Raw genomic sequence first — 21,975 nt, 5'->3', positions numbered from 1 at the left:
TCCTAACACTGACAACATAAATACGTAATTAAAGGCCCCCACTCACACACGTTTCTGCACGTGTTATGCACGTGAAATGCATGTACGGTTGAGTAATAGTGCAGTCAAAACCCCTCAGATGCGGTCACCGCTCTTTTACTGAAAAATTACAATTTCCCCTTGTATAATAAAAGTATGCATTTCATACCCCCGAATAACGGCCACCTCTCTTTTACGGAAGAATTTTTTTGTCCCACCGGTGTCCGCAAAAGAGGGGTTTTACTAGTAGTTATTCAGTTCCGGTCTAGAGCAAGCATGTTATTCAAAAAAGTGATTGTGTGCTTTAGTTATTCACACACTGACTGGCTGCTTCAATGTGTTTCCATTTTATTTTGGATTGGAATTTTACTTGCAGTTTTGATTTTATGGGTTGTTTATCCTTTCAAACTAAAGGTTATGGTGAGTATTTTCTTGTTATAACACTCGTCAACAATTTTTAACTTCTTTCTTCTTTTATAACGTGAAATAAGCTTTTTTTTAGACTATTTTTTTAATGCCGAATTCAAATATGAATGCACAAAATCTCCAACACGAACAGTTTTATCTGTATGCATGAAGGCCATTTTTTTGAAATACACATACACTTGTAAAAAACTTACACATCTTGAAAATGGAGATAATTGGCATATTTTTAATAACAAATATATTACGATGGTGTTATATTTCATCATATCCATAGATCGTTGTGATATATATACACTGCTCAAAACAATTACGGGAGCACATGGTTTTAACAAAATTACGCAAAGCTGTACAACGATAAGTAACATAAAATGAATCATCCATAATTTAAAGCCTAGCAGGAAACGGAAGAAGAAAACTTCATATGCAAATCAAAGTTCATGACGTCAAAAACCACAAAAAGGAGATAAGGGCAGAAATCGGGATGTTGCAGAAACGTCTGTTTTACTGCCGTAACTGTGAAATTCGATTGCGCAGTATTTTTTTTTTTGAGACAAGGTGACTTGAGGATGTCTCAACAACGTGATTTACCGGAATCCATGGCATGGCCTGTTATAGGCAGACTGGAATCCGGGCAAACACAACGTAGTGTCGCGGACGCTGTTGGAGTCGCCAGAAGTGTTGTTGCAAGGCTGTGGAATCGATTCCAAGAAACAGGAAATGTTAGACGTCGACCAGGGCAAGGTCGGCCACGCGCCACTACAGCAACTGATGACCGGTATATACGGTTAACAGCCCGTCGAAACAGAACAGAGAATGCTACGCAGCTGCAAAGACGGTTGCTCTTGACAACAGGACGAAGGGTGTCCAGCCAAACAGTACGTAATCGGCTTCATGAGGGAGGGCTCTATGCACGTAGGCCAATGGTCTGCATTCCGTTGACCCCACGCCACCGTGCGGCCCGAAGAAGTTGGGCTGCTGAACATCGAGATTGGGAGCATGATTGGAGCCAAGTGCTGTTTACAGACGAGTCCCGATTCAGTCTGGAGTGTGACACCCGACGTGTTCTGGTATGGAGGGACAGGGGCACTCGAAATAACCCCGCATTCGTTCGTGAAATGTCACAATACAGACGAGCTGGTTGGATGGTATGGGGTGGAATCAGCATAGGCGAACGTACGGATCTGCATATCATTCGGAATGGTACTTCGACGGCCCAAAGGTATGCAGACGAGATACTGCGACCTCATGCCATCCCTTACGCTGGAGCCATTGGAGATTCCTTTGTTTTCTAGGATGGTAAAAAAAAAAAAAAAAAAAAAAAAAATTAACATCTCAAAAGTTATTTTATAAAACTTGAAAAATGCTACCAATAAGATCGGTTGCATTTTCTAGAATGTAACCAGTAATCTTACCGGTGGCATTTTTCAGGTTTTACAAAAGTACTTTTATAAAACTTAGGAAAAACAACCAATAATCGTATCAATTGCATTCGCTCCAATGTAACCAATGCGCTTCTTGGTGGCATTTTTCAAGTTTTATAAAAGAACCTTTATCAAACATTTATATTATAATCCCGGCCTTGTAAATGTATATTGTGTTGTCTTCTATCTGGAAAAATCAGCAGTATTCACTCATCATTGAAGGGTGCCACCTGCCTCGATTCCCTAAAAACCCCCTCATTACAGATGTGAATGATTGCGATGCAGCAAGTTCTATGCGAAAACAAAATTCACTTGATATAGTTTTCTTATTTGAGGACTTTTACAAGTACAACTTCTTTTAGTTTCATCCCATTTGATTTTCGAAAAATTTTCTTTTAGATGCGAGAAACCTGGACCAGATTTATCCATAGCCTTCATGTTGTTTTCCCATCAGCTCCAAGGACGTACGCAGGGTAGACTTAGAAGGGGGGCTCTAAAGGAATTGTGGGAAGATTTTCACAAGAAATTGAATTGAATGAATTGTTTGTGAAGATATGGGAAAAAAAACCTGATTTTTTTTTTTTTGACGGACTTTGCACCTCGTACACATTCCTCCATGGAATTTCTAACGAATCGGCACATGCGGGAATGTGTGTTTTGAGTGTATGCTTGACGCTAACGTATTTACGTTGTCGAGTTGCGCTTGCTTAGTGTTCATGCTGGCATCTGGCTTCCATTTTCTGAAGTAAAGATGAAAATGCTTGAATTATTCCATGTTTTGTCTGTATCGTGTTGTAAGTGCCCGAGTGGCATGGTGGTAAGATGCTCGTCTACCATCGTGAAGGTTTTTGTCAGGGTCCCGGGTTCGAACCCAAGGGAGGATATCGAAAAGATATTTTCCCTAACGAACTCGAGGCGACCACCGATAGACAGCACCTTCACTTCCAGCCCATCTCACGAGTGGCAGTAAATTGCAATATAGCGATATGGCCAGAGTATCGTGTTGTAGGTCTGCCTGCTCTCTGCGGAGACGCTTTTTCAAATGAGAGACCGGTTCACATTCGTTCGTGCCTCGAAGCTGGAAAACCAGCGTCAGCGAAACTGCAGCATTTGTGAAATGCTCAAGAACATCTGTAGTTGAAGTGTTTATAGGCTGGACTAGTCGGACAAAAACTGTGTCGCAACGTGCAACTTGTTGTCCTCACCACCTGATTGGACGAGGTGGTCATAATAAAGTAGCTACTCAGTGTATATTATTGATGTAATTTAAAACTGTTTTGACTTTAAATTTATAGAAGAATCATTCAGAATAGATGTTTAAAATTATGATTTTTATATTTTAATCGCAGGAAGATGTAAGTATAAATCTTCATCATCGCCATAATATTATCATAATTATAACACATCGTATATAAAGAGTGTAGGGTGGAACGGAAAAAGAGTGTGTTTTCACTATTTTGGAAATTGATGTTACCTTAGTATTCAAAAGATGCCTTTCAAGGTATTAAGAAGTTATACCAAAATCCAGGAAAATATTTTAATATCTTGAGGTTCCTCACAGACCCTAAAGGTCAAGCAAAAAGACTTTTATACAAATATAAATACAAATACAACGCCACAACAGGCAAATTGCCCAACGAGGTGGCTGATTTAAGAACATCATGGATCCCCGAGCCATTCTTTGGAGGCCCTACCTACTACTGCTACACCACACATGCACCCTCCCCCCCGCGGAACCCAACAATGAATCGGTACATGCGAGAATGTGCGTGTACGTGTAGTGCAACCTGACGTAAAGTTTGTTTCTGTGTAATGTTTGTTATGTGTAGTGCTGCCATCTGCCACCAGTTTTTTCTAACTATGAGTGAAGTGTTATGATTGAATGATTTATCGTTGTAGGACTGTTGCTCTCTGTGGCGAGACTTTTTAACGGGGAGATCGGCTCGCATTTGCGCCTTGAAGTTGGGAACCACAGAAAACCAACTTCAGCCGACCACAAGTCTTCTAAGTACACATTATAAAAATATTTCCAAACATAAGTGAAGTTGATGATTTTTAAAAAAATAAACACACTTAATTTAAAAGTTATTCAGTACATGAGGAAAAACTGAATATATATATATATATATATATATATATATACCAGAGAAATACAAGTTAAGAGTTCCATATATGTTGTAACTGACAAGCATATTTGCTTATTTGCAGCTGTCACAGCAGTTGGATAATTTTTCAAGCACTCCGAAGAATATAGTGATTGATAGAGGGAGATGAAAATAAACCCTTTTTTTTTGGGGGGGGGGGGGGGAACAAAACTATAACCATGTTCCAAATTTTAAAAAAAAGAACATAGTGTTCCGGATAATTTTCCACAAGACTTCGAGATTGCGAAACAAGAAGCGGTTCGACGGACAAACACAGATTTATTTACAGAACAGCAATTTACACGTATTCACAGGCTAATCAGAGAGCTAACAACTTTCTCGCAAAGTTTAAACACAACTGTCTGAATGTCCTTGAGCCTGTCTAGCCTGCCATCTTGTGAGCGCCACGGTATTTATAACCCCGGAGAAACTTCGAGAAAAAGAACATTCCATAAGATTCTATTTTACAGTTTCCTAGTCGGCAGCGCCACCTAACGGACTGCCTGGAGGGGCGTTGAATCATTGTTTGGAGGGACGGGACTTTCTAGATTTTTCTCTACACGCCCTGCCAGTTCTCCACCAATCACAGTCCTTTCCGCCAAACCGAAACCGGTATCAACCGATTTCGATATTTCTGAGAGCCATCTAACGAATCGCGCCATCTATCGTCGATAATTCGTAACAATAGTTTGACGATATAGGTGTCAAGGAGAATGCCTCTATTGCCAGACCAGACCAGAATTGAACCTTAAGCCGATTCCCAGCCCGCGAGGGCCAACTGCCGGCATAAAAACTGGCCAAGAAGGCCTGTGAAGAAGAAAATGTGTACATGTTTGTAGATAGATATGTGTTTGCATGAATGTGTAGTGTATGTAAAAAGAACTGGTCAAATTGGTGAAAAGTCATGATCTGGCTATAAGCAGGCAAATGACATCACAGTTCACAGAAGCAGGTCACACAATCTGCAGCTAGCAAGGAGAATGCCTCTATTGCTTCCTCTGTTATAACACTGTTATTACATTTCACTTTTTTGCAAAATAGACCGCTTTTTTTCAAACAAAAAAAAAGTACTCCTTGATTTTATTCTGGCTTGAATGAATCCTTCACGACTCTCGGTTGTTGATACAGCAAGAGATGCTTCAATTACGAGTCGTACGCACCGTTCAACAGCTTGTGTGTGACACGGACAATTCGGTATAGATGGAAAAAAAAGCAGGTTCAGATGATTTTTGTGGATCCATTTCCTGATTTTTTACAATAGGTGGTTCAGTCACTCGCACTTGATCCCATGCAATTGGTTCCGAATAGTGCTTAGCAGAAAAGTTTTATTTTCGGAACATGGAATGTACGGATTTCTGTTTCTGATGATCCTTCGTTTCTAATTTTTAGAATTCTCTTGATTCCCAGTTTCTGGTAAATGAGATTCTCATCTGAGAGTAATGAGAGCAATAAATTCTCTAGGACGAGGACGTAGAAGTTTTTTTCTCCCATCGCCCCCAACACTATCTAACCCATAGGATCCCATGTTATACCCGTAGACTCTACCGCCCCCCTGAAACATTCCATCGCCTCCCAGGGGGTGTTAACGCCCACGTTGGGAATCACTGATCTAGATGCTTCACAAGATGCCTTAGAGGCAACTCATTAAAGGGAAGAAGACAAATAAGCTATTGCAAGGGATGGCCTATTTCTTTCTCTATTAATTTGATAACACCATTTTTATAACCAGTATTGGTAACAGTCCCGTCGCATCCGATCGCCATCAATTCCTTCGTGTCAAAATCCTGCTTCAAAAAGTCTAGGATTGATGACTTCATATTCCTTGCTCTACTGCTTCTTGGAGTTGTTGTTCAAAAGCAAAGGAAGTACTTGCTTCGGCGGCACCGATTGATGGACGAGCTTCAGTACTAGTAGAGGGAAATGCTAACTTCAACGGTAAACTGTGTTTTGGCTGATATAGATCACTTTCCTCAGAATCGTTGGATGTAGATGAGTTTTCAGTGGTTGACGAACTAGTTTCCGCCGTTTCTTCTTGAGATTACTTCAAATGGGATACCATTTTCATTTTCTTTTGTTCATTGTTTTTAAATTTCATCGTTGTTAGGACATCTACTCTACCAATCGTCGTCTTGCGTGTACTTCTTTGATATTGCAAGAAATCTCACTCTAAATTTGGGACCTTTCTCAACTTGCCACACTTAAAGTCTTCAAAATGACATTTGCATGCTGCAATGTCGATCAATTTCCGTGCCTCGCACTGAAAAGATTTCAAGTTCCACTTGAAAGTTCGAGAATCTTTCCTTGCTTTCATATTTCTCTGAAGATTCTTGTATTTACAGTAAAAGTCTAAAAATTTTGCATATCCATTGGTGAGAAACCGTAGGAATTGAAGCAATTTTCCAAATATTTTCTACCTTTGGCACTATAATTTCAAGAATGTCTGCAATAGCCGGATCTTTTCTTGATTGTTGAGCCTTCATATTGCGTTGAGTCAGCAAATAACATAGCATAACATCGCCATAGGTGGGCGAGACCCCGAGAATCGCACTCTTTAGGATTTCCTAAAATGTCACAACAATAAAAGCTTCTGGTCATCATTTTGACTGCTATACACCCTCTCAGTTAAGGGGTAAGATTGCAAATGAATACTGAAAACAAGGGAAAAACATGGAGGTCACTGAACGAATCACGTATTCAGGGGAATAGGAAAGCCTCCTCATTTTACTGATGAACCGTAGATCCTAAACTCATGCTTCCATTTTTAAAAAAAGTATCCAAATAATGTGTAGTACTCGGATATGGCATTCGTGTTACTAGGGGGTTGTACAGATATAGAAATAAAAATATGTGTTAGCTTTTTATACAGTCCCCCGTGTTTCCCAAAATGAAATTAGGAAGTTGTTGCCCTGTCTCTCCTGATGCCAATAAAAAAAAAAGTCCCATGTTTCGGGCCGGCTGAAGTTGGTTTTCTGTGGTTCCCAACTTCAAGGCGCAAATGCGAGCTGATCTCCCCGTTAAAAAAGTCTCGCCACAGAGAGCAACAGTCCTACAACGATAAATTATTCAATCATAACACTTCACTCATAGTTAGAAAAACTGGTGGCAGATGGCAGCACTACACATAACAAGCATTACAGAGAAACAAAAAACTTCACGTCAGATTTCACTACACGTACACGCACATTCCCGCATGTACCGATTCGTTGGGGGTTCCGCGGGGTGCATGTGTGGTGTAGCAGTAGTAGGTAGGGCCTCCAAAAAAATGGCTCGGGGATCCATGATGTTCTTAAGTCAGCCATCTCGTTGGGCAATTTACCTGTTGTGGCGTTGTATTTGTATTTGTATTTCCAAGTGCAATATCCCCTGAGATATTTCAATTGAAAAACACGGAGGAAAGTTCGGAAAAAAATAGCATTAAATGTGGATATAAAATGGCTTTTCCGCATTTAACGCTAGTCTTTCATAATGTTGCTCCGTTTTACGGTTTCGATTATCTCAGCTAATGTTGTACTTAGAAACCTGGAACTTTTGTTTCCTCTGGGGCATCAGGATAGAAAGAGCAACAGCTTCCTAATTGGGTTTTGGGGGAACACGGGGGAATGTAGAAAAAGCTTGTTTTTTTTTATTTGAATAATTATGCAACCCCTTGCAAAATGAATGGCATGTCTGAGTTTTACACGTTGTTTTGATAATTTTTCTAATTGCAAGTTTGCCTCTTGGACAAACATCTTCAACCCGTTGCTCGCCAGCACCGTGTTGCTCCCTAAAGAACCCAGAGTGCTCGATTGCTCGTGTTCGATTTCCTGTTCGAGCACTTGATCAATGTTCCAACTAAATACCTTGTACAAATTACATTCAAGTAAAGAAATCATACTGATTTCATGCATTCGTGTGTCAAACTTGACGTAAGGGTGCTCTGATTTTTATGATGGGTACAGGCAGTGATCGCGACTGCGTGAATATTGAAGGCCTCCGCTCTAGGATCTACGGTTTGTCAGTAGAATGCCATACGCCCTGTTAGCTATGCACCCTGTTTATGTCCCGCATCTATCCACAAGGAAGCAAAATTCCCATTATTCGTTTTGAACTTGATCAAATATTTCTCAAATGAACAGTTACCACGTCTAAATATTACGGGAAATCATTAATAAGCAGACGGAGAGCGAAATAATCTTAAGCAAAAAAACAAATTTTCGTGATTTTTTTTTCAAAAGGCGTGGCATTTTTGTTGCACTCAGTACATTGTGAGTGAATCTTCCGCAATAATTGTTGCTGGAGAACCTCGTGATACAGTCGCAAAGCAAGAAATGACTAAAGAAATTATGGACATTTTTGTGCATTGTATAACTTGGTCATAAAGAGTAGTTGAGGCTGCATTTAAAAATCGCTGCGTTATCTGAAAAGTTTGATCTACCGACCTTTTTCAAAAATTTTGAGTGCGTACGCCAAATACTGTCAAGATTGTAGAGTTTCCAAAATAAAAAAAAACAGCCAAAATGCTCCGGCCGTTCTAGTGTTAGATTAAAAAGTTCATCGTCACCAAGAATAATTGAAAGCTGAGAGCATTCTATAAATGCATGAATGAATTAATCATTGCTTACATGAATTCGCAAGTGCAATTCATCGAATATTAACATAAATGCATGAATGCAAACATTAAAATATTTTATTGTTTTCTCAGGTCTATGATGACACAGTAAGTGATTTTTCCACTGCTTTCTAATACGTACATTACAACAGTACGAGGCATTAAATATGGGGGGGGGGAAATTCATGTTCCCATTTACGCGATTTCCTCAGAAGCATTTTTTCCAGCCATAATTATTCTCAAATGTTTATAATACTAACGATAATAATCACCAATGACATATTTTCAATAAGGCTGTAGTAAGTGAATTTTTCATTATATATACACCCACATTAACTACTGCAAACACAATTTTACTTCTTTCTTTGTCTTTTAATCATTATCTCATCAAATAATCATGGGAAAATAATCATGGATGATGGCGAGGCTCCGTTTGTTTCTTTTCCCTGTTCAAACAATTATTTTCATCATAAAAATTTTATATAGTATCCAGACAGTCGAGTCACATTAATAAAACTACCGTTTAAAATATATGTATATATATACCGTGTCAAGAGTTTGGTGCTTTCCAACACAGTCTGGAAGCTACACAATAAAATTTTGAAGTTTGTCACATGTATCTAGGGCCAACACTACGCGTTTGTTCCATATTTACTGGATTCAGAGGCGTACGCAGGGGGTGCCCCCCCCTCCCAAGTCGATCAAACGTTTGGCCCTCACGCACTTCTCAGTAGACGTTCACCCCCCCCCCCCCCTCCACCTCCGCATCAACAGCAATATACTCCACTTCCATTAATAGCATTGGTGTCGTTTATTAAGTTACGAAGCACTTAAACGACGCCAGCCATCGAATATTTCCAAAAGCGCCCAGTTGCTGACATACTGTAATAAATTTCATTTCATTCCGTGCACCGCCGAGGTTCTGGACCTGGCCAAGCGCCAGGTCCTGAACCACGTTTTCCCTCACTGGCTTGTTGGATCGGGTGACCCCCTCCTCCATAGACAGGCCAGGTCCTGGACCACGCGTCTTCCCTCGTTGTCTTGTTGGCTCAGATGAGCCCTTCACCGTGGCCAGTCCAGGTCCACGTTTTCCCTCATTGGCTTTTAGGCTCAGGTTAGCCTCCGCCGTGGCCAGGCCAGGTCCTGGACCACGCGTCTTTCCTTGTTGGCTCGGGTGAGCCCTCCGCCGTGGCCAGGCCATGTCCTGGACCACGCGTCTTTCCTTGTTGGCTCGGGTGAGCCCTCCGCCGTGGCCAGGCCATGTCCTGGACCACGTTTTCCCCTCATTGGCTTGTTGATACTGTAATACAACGGGGAAAGCCGACCAACGCTTAAATGTCTTTAGGAGACCTTGGAAAGCCCACTTTGTGAAAAAAATCTAATCTGATTAATGGCTTCTTTGAACGATGACAGTTACGGCTGTATGATACAGAATTTGAGAATTTTCACATCTCACCTTATATATGTTATTGCCAAATCCCGAAATGAGCGAATTGGCCAATTTTGTTAAATATTGACCCGGCCAATACCCGAATTTCGCACATAAGCCGGTCAATTCACAAAATGGCTGGTGATTCGTGGCCAAAGACCCATAACAAAAGACTATTCGAAATCATCGTCAAGTCGGCGTATTCATTGGTACTAATTATGTCCACGTAACTTATGGCAACCCATCAAACCGCAGTCACGATGCGATGATCATTTTCTCTCTCTCTCTCTCCATAATTTGGCAGCAACAATGTATGTTTGCATAATTATTTTCTCTTGAATTTCACTTTTTCTTCTCTCGACACATGGAGCTAATCCAACACGGCTACAGCTGCAATGCATAGACATGGGTCACACATTGGCGATTAAAAAATGGATTTGGCTCCTACCGGGTCGTCTTACATCATCACATCGAGCTTTGCCAGGGATCTCTGGCCACTTCGTGAAATGGCCGGTTAAAGTCCGAATCATTTCTGCAATTCGAACTTTGGTCAATTCACGAAGTGGCCGTCCCCGTCGCGAATTAACAGCCCTTCGGGATTGCTTAAAACCCCACCGTCGCCGTAGGCTGAATCGGCTGAAGTTGGTTTCCTGTGGCTCCCAACTTCGAGGCGCAAAAATGCGAGCCGATCTCCCCTTTAAAAAGTCTCGCCGCAGAGAGCAACAGGCCTACAACGTTACAATTATTCATCCATTACACTTCACGCACCGTGAGTCGAGGAAAAACTCATAGTTAAAAAAAAATTGATTGCAGGTGACAGCACTACACATAATAAGCATTACACAGAAACAAACTTCCCGGAAGGTTCACTCTATACCTACACACACACACATTCCAACATGAACCAATTCGTTAGAGGTTCCGCAATAGAATATAGACGAGGTGCATGTCTTGGTTTAGAATCAGCACTTCGGGCTTTGGCAGAGTAACATATACACACACCGAGCGACGACTGTTGCTGTATTTCATTAGTTACACACTGGTGAAGCGAAAAATGAGAGGTCATCACAATAATGTGGCGCGGCTATATATTATGAAATTGCACATTGTAATAAAATATAATATCACAAAAAAACCAGTGCTTTATACCATCATTATCGATCATTTATTAGCCATTCAAATGCCACCATAACGTCATCCCAATGTGTATCCATAAGCAATAATATTATCAATTAAGCAATCGATTTCGTTCACTGTTATTATAGCTTCTGTTTGAACCACCATATATGTTATTTTCATATCGTTATAGAAAGATGCAAGTATAAAAATATATATTCCTTGATACCCATACTGACATTTAAAAAAATCTAATGATTTAGTACCACCTGCGCATTAAAAAAAATCCTGTTTTTTGACCAATCCTTGTCTAGTTGCAGGTTTGAAATCCTCATATCCAGGTGTTTAACCAATCCGTGTCGAGTTTGAAGTCATAAACATTAAACCCAGCTATTTAACCAATTCGTATCTAGCTGCAGGTTAAAGTGTCGAGTGGCAGGTTGAAAACCCCGAAGTCCACGTTTGTAACCAATCCGAATCGAGTTGCAAGTTGAAAAACCTCAAACCCACATTTTTAACCAATCCATGTCTAGTAGCATGTTGGTAAAACCTAAAATCGAGGTTTTTTAACCAATGCTGATGAGTTGCAGGTATAAAAAACCCCTGGAATTCAGGTTTTTTTACAGTTTGAGTCGTGTGTTTGAAAAGCGCCTCCATCCTTGTCCGACTCTGTTCTAGTGTCGAATTTGATTGGACGTGCGTCATTGGATCATAGACGTAAAATCAGGATTTTCTTCCTTGTAACCTTTTGCATGTGGCTTTGGCGCAATTTTTTTTTTCAAGCAACTGTGACGTCATAGAAACGTCACAGTAGACCGCGAGGCTACCGTAACTTTTGATCCATTTGGCGCCACCATATTTCCTAGCGACATTTAATAATGGATATTTTAAATTTAACTTCAGTTCGGCAACCACAGGATTGATGCAGTGGGAAGTTCACGGGACGCTCAAAACGAAGGTTATGAGTTCGAGTCCCTTCATAAAAATCCAAATTTTTTTTTTTTTTCTAGCATCTTCGTTTGAAAAGTTTAATTTCTTATCACATTTAATTTTTTTCTTTTAACCGTTGCACGGGATAAACATGATCTATTATATTATAATTCACCACAAATTGTCAGATGCACGGGAATGGGGGGGGGGTGTCTCCCAAACAGCGAACTTGGCGATACAGGGGGAATGGGGGGGCCACCCCCGTATAATAAGTTATCGTTTATTGAATCACTAAAAAATGGTTTTTTTTTCTGATTTAATCAAAATGTGGTTCAGTTGCATCAAGTTGACAATAGTAACGGCTCGCGAAGCGAGCGCCCAGCGAAGCTGGGCCCTGCTATCATTTATTGATTCATAATGCTGATAGATTCATTAGAAAACCAAACATAGAAATTGTGTTTCGGCAAGCCACTGTATTTATTGCATGTCAATATAATTATTATTATATAATATATATCATTATTATTATGATCGTTATAGTATTATAGTTAAATTATATCATTGTAATTTATTATCGTGTGAGCAAACGAGACGTAATGACAAAATAAAAGCGAAATCGTTAATAGACGCTGGTGTTTGGCGATAAGTTGCCAAACGTAACAGCAGGAGGTACACTTTACACATACGGTGATGTTTCTATAACGTCACAGTAGCCTTATTCTGATTGGCTGATAATGTCAAAAATATAAATAAAATCGTCATAACTACGAAGAACAGCCAAAACTAGAGAGGAAATCCTTAATCAGACGTCATTGATCACGTGATACTAACTATCCAATCAAATCCGAAACTAGAAAAGAGTCGGACAAGTGTGGAGGTGCTTGTTATGTTTGTATTGATTATCGTATCAGTCCAGTGTGTACCCGGCCTTCTACAGGCCCATCGTATATATGTATGAAACATGTATATATATATATATATATATATACACTGCTGGCCACCGTAAATGCAACACCCTGAAGGAAGCATGCAAATAATATGAAATTTACAACATGCATTAGCGGAGGTGAGATATGCAAATGATTAGAATTTCAGTGCAGACGCACATCACGCGTGCCTGTGGCGACACTTCAAAGCGCTATTTAAGGCTTGGAGATTTCGACGATTTGAAGTACGGCAATTGTGTTTTCCTTGTGGTTTTTTCAAAAAAACGATCAATTATGCCTCGTAGAAAACAGCGATCATCTTTTGATCAAGTATCCGAGTTCGATAGTGGAAGGATAGATTGTGGATTATCTTTCAGGGAAATCGGTAGTCGTGTTGGACGAAACCAAACAACTGTAATGCGGATATGTGATCGTTGGATGCAGGAGGGTACGACGGACCGATGTGTTCGATCGCATCCACCTCAGTGCACCACTTCACGTGATGACAGGCGTATTGTGCGTATGGCAGTGACGGATCGCTCAGCCACATCACGAACCATAGCACAGCACATTCAGTCTGTACCGCATCATCCAGTGTCTGCGCGTACCATTCGACGCCGTTTACAGCAGAGTGGTCTGTCCGCAAGACGTCCATTGCTTCGTCTACCCTTGACGCAGAACCACAAACGTCTCCGCCGCCAATGGTGCGATGAAAGAAGGATGTGGACGGCACAATGGAATGAAATTGTCTTTACTGACGCCTGTCTTACAGTCTTACTGTCTTTACACAGCCATATTTCAACAGGATAATGCGCGACCACACGTGGCACGCATTGTCCAAAGGTTCTTCGTCAATCGCCAGATTGAATTGCTTCCCTGGCCAGCTCGCTCTCCGGATCTTTCGCCGATAGAAAACATGTGGTCCATGGTTGCTCAGCGATTGACCCAGATTACATCCCCAGCTGCCACACCAGATCAACTTTGGCAACGCGTGGAAGCTGCTTGGTCTGCTGTACCCCAAGAACACATCCAAAGTCTCTTTGAATCAATGCCGAGGCGTGTGGCAGCGGTGATCTCCAACAATGGCGGCTACTGTGGCTACTGATTTTGGCAGGAACCACACTTCACAGAAGTCTATAAATTTAATCATTTGATGCTTGGTCAACATGTTATCTACAAAATAAATATTGTTGCGATATCTCTTGTCTTTCTTGGTGTTGCAATTTGGGTGGCCAGCAGTGTATATATCAACAAAAATTTAACAACCATAGCGTTCAATAAGCATCGTGTAATGTGGTCATCATTTTTTATTTTAATAGTACTACGATGTGAGTATATGCAAATTTTATACAATAATAATTACTGCTCGAAAGTTCAGGCAAAATGCCATAAATGCCTTTTTTTGCCAAAAATGCCTTTTCTGAAATTTTAGTATCATAAATGTGTATGTCAGTTTTAAACATAGATTTTAAGTTTATTACTAAATTTCAGAGGCCACATAGTCTATAAAATTTGAATACTTTGAGCATTGAGAACTCCAAAAGAATCTCTTTTTAAAATTTTCCAACTCTCAGTATTAATTATCATCAGAAAGCCCCCCCCCCCCTACAGTCCCCATTTGATCTGGAATAAGTGATCTGAGAGATTGGTGGTGCCATGAATTTAACTTTGCTTTTAGCGAAGAGACGTGAATATGTGATTTCGTTTCAGAGAAACGCAGCCCGTATTAGAAAAGTAGAGGAAAATGAGAAATTTTTGTTTCTCTTCACACGCTTCACATGAACTATGTCTCGATCAGCCATTGGACTGCGTTGTCTGTGTATAGCTCTCACTGATGACTGTCCCAAGAGGTCATGAATTGACGTAATGGGTAACATAGTGTTGAGAGACACGCAAAGTTTCACGACATTTGAATGAGTGGTGTTCGAAAAAATGCTCCTTACCTAACAATAAAGTTAATTTTGCGAAAAACGCATTTTATAGTGAAAAAGCATTATCACGTGTAAAGCCTGCCAGAAGTTTATATTAAAATATTTTTACCACAGGTAGAACAAAAACGTTAACGCAGTTAGACGCAGAAAATTTTATAGTATTTAAAAATTGAAAAATTCGTAAATGTGGGTTTTTTTTTGAAAATTTGCGTTCACCAACCCCCTTAACACGTTCACGCCGGCGTGCATCACTGGTGGGGTCACACTTGAATATTTGACCAGACGCTGCGTACCATCAAAAATGTAGTTCGTTTAGTAACTAGAAAGAATTGCCATATAGTTGAAAATGTAAATTTAAAAACGTATTTTTTAAATTTAGAAGGAGCCCCATAGAACATTTCCCTGTTCTGGTTCCGCGTCTGGTAATGGTGGTCCTGGAATTGGCCTATTCCTGAGGGTCTACTAACATTTCATTTTCAGTTTGAAATCATTTCAACTGGGATAATAATGCAGTTATTATAAACCATAATTAAAACAATAAAAGGAATAAGTACAACCGATTCTCCAGCTAGTTTTTGGGTGTGGAGGCCCCGTGGTGAACGCTTCAATCCTGCCTTCGCTTTACAGCGACACACCGCTCCCACAGCTGGTGTCATGGTATGGGGTGCCATTGCTTACGATACACGGTCACCCCTAATATTGATCCATGGTACAATGACAGCCCAGCGGTACGTCCATAACATCCTTCATCCACATGTGTTGCCACTCATGGCAGGGCTCCCAGGAGCCATTTTTCAACAAGACAGTGCTAGGCCACACACAGCAAGGATGTCACAAGACTGCCTCCGCCACATTACCACCTTTCCCTGGCCTGCTCTATCCCCAGATTTGTCACCAATCGAGCATATCTGGGATCATTTGGGACGGCAAGTTGGACACCCTACGAGGTTGGTCGAACTAGAGGCGCATTTACAGCAACTGTGGAACGAGATGTCTCAGGACATCATACGGAACTTGTATGCCTCAATGCCCGCTCGTATCGCATCGTGCATTCGCGCTAGAGGGGGTCCAACAGAGTACTAAAACTTCTGTTCATCTGTACCTTTTTCTGCAATAAATGATCCTTTTTCTTGGATTTTCTAATCACTTACTTATATCAACGTAGTACTTACATGTGTAAAATTTCGTTCCATTTTGACCACTTCTTCTGGGTGCGCAAATTTTTATGGCAATGAGTGTATTTTGTTCCTTCCAAAAAATATAAATGCTTTTTTGAGGCATATATTTAGTGCCTTTTTGCCTGCCTATTTCTACCATTTTCAGTGCCTAAACTTCCGGGCTCTAATAATAATCAACGTCAAATTGATTATATCACTCAAATCCGACAACACTGAATTCTCCAATTATGCATGATCATGTTTCTTATATATTTTTGAATATTTCTTATATAGGTATATGGACAACCTGTAAGTGTTTCTCCACAATAATATCTATGTGAAATGAATATCGAATAATTTTCAATTTTCTATTATTATTCACCAGGGTTGCATAACCCCCGGCTCGCGCGATAAATGCGGTCCGGCCCGCAAAAGGTGTTCGGATAGAAAAGTATCGATACACACACAACACGATAAATACATAGCATGGCCAAGTTTCCTTCATAAAAATAGGGAATTCATACGGGATATCACCAGTTACACCCAAAAAGTTGTCAGGGGCAAGTAAAGTTGGCAATTACAGTCAAAAAGTTTTCAAATTAAGGTTACCAATTATAGCAAAAAAAAATTTTCATAATCAAGAAAAGTTGTCAATTACAGCCAAAAAAAAAAAAATTAAATTCCAGTAAAGTTGCCAATTGCAGCCAAAAATTGTCAAAAGCAAATGAAGTTGCCAATTACAGCCAAAATTGTCAAAAGCAAATGAAGTTGCCAATTACAGCCGAAAATTGTCAAAAGCAAACGAAGTTGCCAATTACAGCCAAAAATTGTCAAAGGCAAGTAATGTTGTTAATTTCTGAAAAAAGAATTTCAAAGGCGAGGTAATTCACCAAAGAAGTATATGTATGACGAACATGTCGAAATGAATCTACAAAATACAGGTCACATGATCAGCCCAAATATACAAGTAATTCGCCTGCGAGAGGCAGAAATACAGTCGAATCCCGTTTTAACGAATACCGTTACAGCGAATTCCTCGTTTTAACGAACACTTTTCTAATCCCCCCCCCAGATAAGTTTACATAGGAGAACAATGCTAAAACCTGGAATTCCTTTATAACGAAGTGATTCTCTGGTCTCTTGGAGTTCGTTATAACGGGATTCGACTGTAGTGGTGATAATAATTTTCGGGGTGAGAAAGAAACAAATAACTTGATAACTTCCATCGAACCTTGGTCTTCAGGTTCCCAGTCTGACGCCCTATAACCTACACCAGTGTTTCTCAACCTCGAAGTGCGACTTTCTCGTTTCTGATCATTTTTGTCACACCACGGTCATTTTCTGCCCATATAGGGCTATAATATGCACACAATTGTATAAACATAACCCTAAGTAAGAGTGCTAGCTCGGCGTCTGATTGCCAAAAACAAACTAACTCGCATGGCCGGGACGAGTAATTTATGAGTACACGAGGGCTAATTAGATCGGGACCTACAATTTACTGCCCATTCCGAACGGCAGAGAGCAACAGGCCTGCAACGTAACAAATATTCAATCATTACACTTCACTCACAATTTGAAGTACAGATGGCAGCACTGAAATATCAAGCACAACACTAGCTGCACACTCAGACTGTTAGGTGCACTCACTTTGTTCCAGACTCTGCCACGAAGCTGGGCTGGAAGAGATCTCGGCAACGGGATAAGTTCAGTGGCAGAGCCCCTGGCGTTCATTCATTCAGCCACTTTTGACCATACCTTGTTAGCAAAGTTTCGTCACCGCTGCTCCCTTACCTCCTAACGCATATCGGTGGGATCACAATCGTACGCGAGAGGGGAGGCATAGGGGTCATTAATAATAAAATTCCGAAAGATACGTTTATTATAATCAATTTCTGTTAGTTTCAATGCTGTCTGAAGGGGAAGAACTCCAAATTTCTCTTTAAGAAATTCATTGTGACCCACCATTTAAGCCATAGATGGTTGGCTTGATCCGCAGACCAAATGTGGCCTTGAAGGTTATCTGACGTGGCTTGCCCCTTCAAACCTGATTTTGTAAAAATGAACTAAGCAGCACATTTACAAATCGCTTAAATGACCAGTGGCACGATTCCAGAGCATTTAAGTGGCCCGTAGCACATTTTCAGATCACTGAAGTAGGCCTCAAAAATCACATTCAAAGATCACTTAAGTAACCCGCGATAGAGTTCCAGAACACTTAAACGATCCGTGGCACATTTAGAGAATCCTTGAGTGACACCTGGAACAGTTTTAGAGCACTTAAGCGCCCCCCCCCCACCCCGGTTCTACATCACTCAAGTTACCCCCGGAACATTACCAGATTACTAAAGCGATACGTGGGACAGTTCCAGAGCACTTAAGCGGCCCGGACTCATTTCCAGAGCACTTGAAGGATCCGTGAAACATTTTGAGATGTGACTCGAAGTAAAGTGGCTCTGTAGGGGACTTATTAATAGGGAGAAGTTTAGTTCAGGTGCCCAATAACTATCGAACGGTTTCTTTTTGTTCCGTACCGAATAAGATCCTATTAAGAATATTTCATACCTTCAAAAAGGGTGGTTGATGACGTAAGCATCATCCAAACCTCTCCTTTCCCCCCCCCCTGTCATCAGAAGTCAGCAAATCGGAAACCCCTATCGATGATGACGTAATACTTGAATGACCCCTTATTGTGAAGTAACGGATGCGAAGTTCGGCAATTTCGGCGACGTCATTAAAATGATCGCCAAACATTCATTACCGACAAAGAAATATCCCAAAATTCAAGTGCCCCGAGGGTGAGAGATCCCGCAACACCATTGGTACCGGTTATCAAAAAAAAAAAAAAGAAGCCAAATGATCAAATCAAATGGCTAAATTTGGCGTGCATCCGATACTTCATATTAACCTTAATTTTTTATTCTAACCTATGTGGAAAGAATGAAAAAATTATTTTTCGATAAAACTGGAATTGTTTTCATTCAATCACAATCAAATTAAGTCTTCTTGTGGACCACTTACTTTGAAAAACGCTGTAAGCGTATCAAATCTGCCCGTGGACAAGTTGTCCCATGTATAGAGATAGGTTACTTTCAGAGATGTGCACTATATACTATAGAGAGATATAGATGGCTTTTTTTCTCAACCAGAGATATCAAGCGCCTCACGACACAGTGCGTGAAATTAGGAAGGCAGATTCATATGTCTCCAGTGGTGTAGATGGTAGCATGCTTGCCCGGTATGCAAGAGGGCCTGGGATCGAGTCCCGGCGGAGACGCGATGACTTTTCTTTCCGAGCTCACCTCAGCATAACATCCGGAACATAACTGTTTCCACTATATACTATGCTTCTTGTGGACAACACTATGCCCAATCTTATTATTATTCGTTTAATTTTGTTTATAAATTCAACTTATTCATTTATTTATCCAATTTATTTATGGGAAATATATAAGTGAACATTTATTTATTTAATCGTTTTATACATTCATTTATTGCCAAAAAATTCAAAACTATGCTCTTATCTGTTTTGCTTAGTACTACGATGGTGCCAGTGTAAGTGTATTTTGACATCATTCCATCATCACACGTCAAATCTCTTTTGCATTCACCAATTAAGAATAAAGAATTACTTACTATGAGAAATTTGTTTTTCCACGTGCATTATCATTTCTGGTACAGCCTGTGAGTAAAATTATACAGCATTCATAATTACAGCTTATACAATTTTAGTGCGTGGCTTTTAAAATCAAAAAATTTAGTGACACGTTGCTTTCTTTAGCAACTCGTTTTCCGTTGAGCGGCTTCGATTTTGCATCGACTCCATGATTGCATGATATCGATTGTAATTTCGCGTTAACATCACACAGCAAAGTAATTTCCTACTGCAATGATTTATAACGCACTTACTTATTCTGTTAAGATTGATGTAAGTATCACTATATATTCATATGATTTGGGATCTTTGACTCCCCCGGACTATCTTATCCACCATCTTTGCGCGAATTGTGACGTCAGTATTATCACTATAGTCGAGCGTTTCTCAACCTTTTGAACCGAATTAACCGGCAATATGTGTGTGGAACAAATTGGAAGGACCACTACTTATCGGTATGATTGATCGCAAATGCCCCTCTCGTATTTTAAGATCTTTCTTCCTTGTTTTTTTTCAACGGAGCTTACTTCGAGAGTTCGTGTCCTTTACTGAAGTCGCCAATAGAAAAAAATTTCATAAATTTTATAAATTTATACCATGGTGATTATGGCCATAATTTAAGATACTTTACCACATATACAGTATTTGTGTATTATTCACTATTTTTTTTTCCCATGATCTATATTTCTATTCGCTGTCATTTCCCGTAGCCCTTCGTTTCTGCCCCATCAGTGACGGACTCACGATGCGAGGATCCGGGTTCGAACTCCACAGCGGTGGTCGGCTGAAGTTGGTTTTCCGTGGTTCCCAACTTCAAGGCGCAAATGCGAGCCGAACTCCCCGTTAAAAAGTTTCGCCACAGAGAGCAACAGTCCTACAACGATAAGTCATTCAATCATAACACTTCACTCATAGTTAAAAAAAACTGGTGGCAGATGGCAGCACTACACATAACAAGCATTACACAGAAACAAAAAACTTCACGTCAGGTTGCACTACACGTACACGCACATTCCCGAATGTACCGACTCGTTGGGGGTTCCGCGGGGGGGGGGGGTGTGGTGTATCAGTAGTAGGTAGGGCCTCCAAAAAATGGCTCGGGGATCCATGATGTTCTTTAGTCAGCCACCTCGTTCGGCAATTTGCCTGTTGTGGCGTTGTATTTGTATCGGTAATTTTTCAGCAATTTTAACACTTGGTGATTTTGCTGAGCTGTGGCAAGGTTTTTGGCGACAATTGGTGATGCCCCGCCCCCTTTTTTTTGGCGTGTATTTGAGATTCCAATTTTTAATATTTTTTTGAATGAAAATGATCACCTTGTCACATGGTGAATGCCTTTTTCAAGTGGAATGCATTTTTGTTTAATGTATTTCATATCTCTTACATTCCCACCACACTTCAGCAATTTTAGAAACATTTTATAGAAACAAAGCATTTTTCAGCAAGTACTAGTGTTTAAGATCACTATTTCACGGGGGGGGGGGGGGTTCCGATGAGACATGGTTAATATCTGTGCCAGAGGTGGTCCGCAGGCCATAGGTTGAGAAACACTGCTATAGTCGATCACTAATCCCTATTCTTCTTCTTCCTTCTAACACAATTAGACATCACTTTGAACTAGTTTTTTAGCTCCAAGATGGAAGACGATGAGTCCGACCGGTCGTATAGTTGCCTTATTGAACTAATGCTTGATATAAGTGAAATAACTCGGCAGCAAATGTCCCGTGGTGATGTGCATAGACTGTGGCTGTAATCATACTCAGCTGTAATGCATCGAAAATTCTATTCTTCATAAATTAGAAACAGGATCGGAAGAATATACAGGGTGTCCTGTAAGTGCTAATGCGGCCTTTATCTCATCAACCGTTCATCGTAGAGAGGTACAGTTTCATCTCAAAGGCGTTCGAAAATGTACCAGTTCTGAGAGTAAAAATACAGCGTGTCACAAAATAAGAAATCTAAATTGTTAAACCGTCCTCTTGTCTTCCAACTTCCAATCAAGAAGTTGTTGACATGTCTCTTCTGACACCAACAAAAGAAATCCCACCTCTCTCAGTGCAACATTCACCGAGATATTTAGGTTCGGAAATTAGAGAAAAGTTGGGAAAGAACAGCATAAACAAATTATATAAACTGCTTCTTTTCCTTATTTATGCTGCTTTTCCCAACTGTTCTCGGATTTTTATCTCAAATATCTCAGCGGATAGTGCCCTTGGAGACATGGGATTCTTTAT

At 40.4% G+C, this 21,975-nt stretch overlaps 1 long non-coding RNA gene across 1 annotated transcript; it reads right to left on the bottom strand.

Moving 5' to 3' along the window:
• Positions 1-759: 759 nt before the first annotated feature.
• LOC149081335 (uncharacterized) lies at positions 760-19,875 on the bottom strand. The gene is made up of 2 exons (XR_016193360.1): positions 19,723-19,875; positions 760-1,732 (listed from the first exon to the last, which is right to left on the bottom strand). It is a non-coding gene; the product is annotated as an uncharacterized LOC149081335 (long non-coding RNA).
• Between the last annotated feature and the right edge of the window lie 2,100 nt (positions 19,876-21,975).

Source organism: Pholcus phalangioides, unplaced genomic scaffold (genome assembly GCF_987345545.1).
Source record: "Pholcus phalangioides strain wild (caught in Gottingen) unplaced genomic scaffold, Ppha-v1.0 ptg000010l_1, whole genome shotgun sequence".
In the NCBI taxonomy this organism is placed as follows: domain Eukaryota; kingdom Metazoa; phylum Arthropoda; class Arachnida; order Araneae; family Pholcidae; genus Pholcus; species Pholcus phalangioides.
Note: the sequence above shows the minus strand (reverse complement) of the source record. Positions and strands in the feature narration are given on the sequence as shown.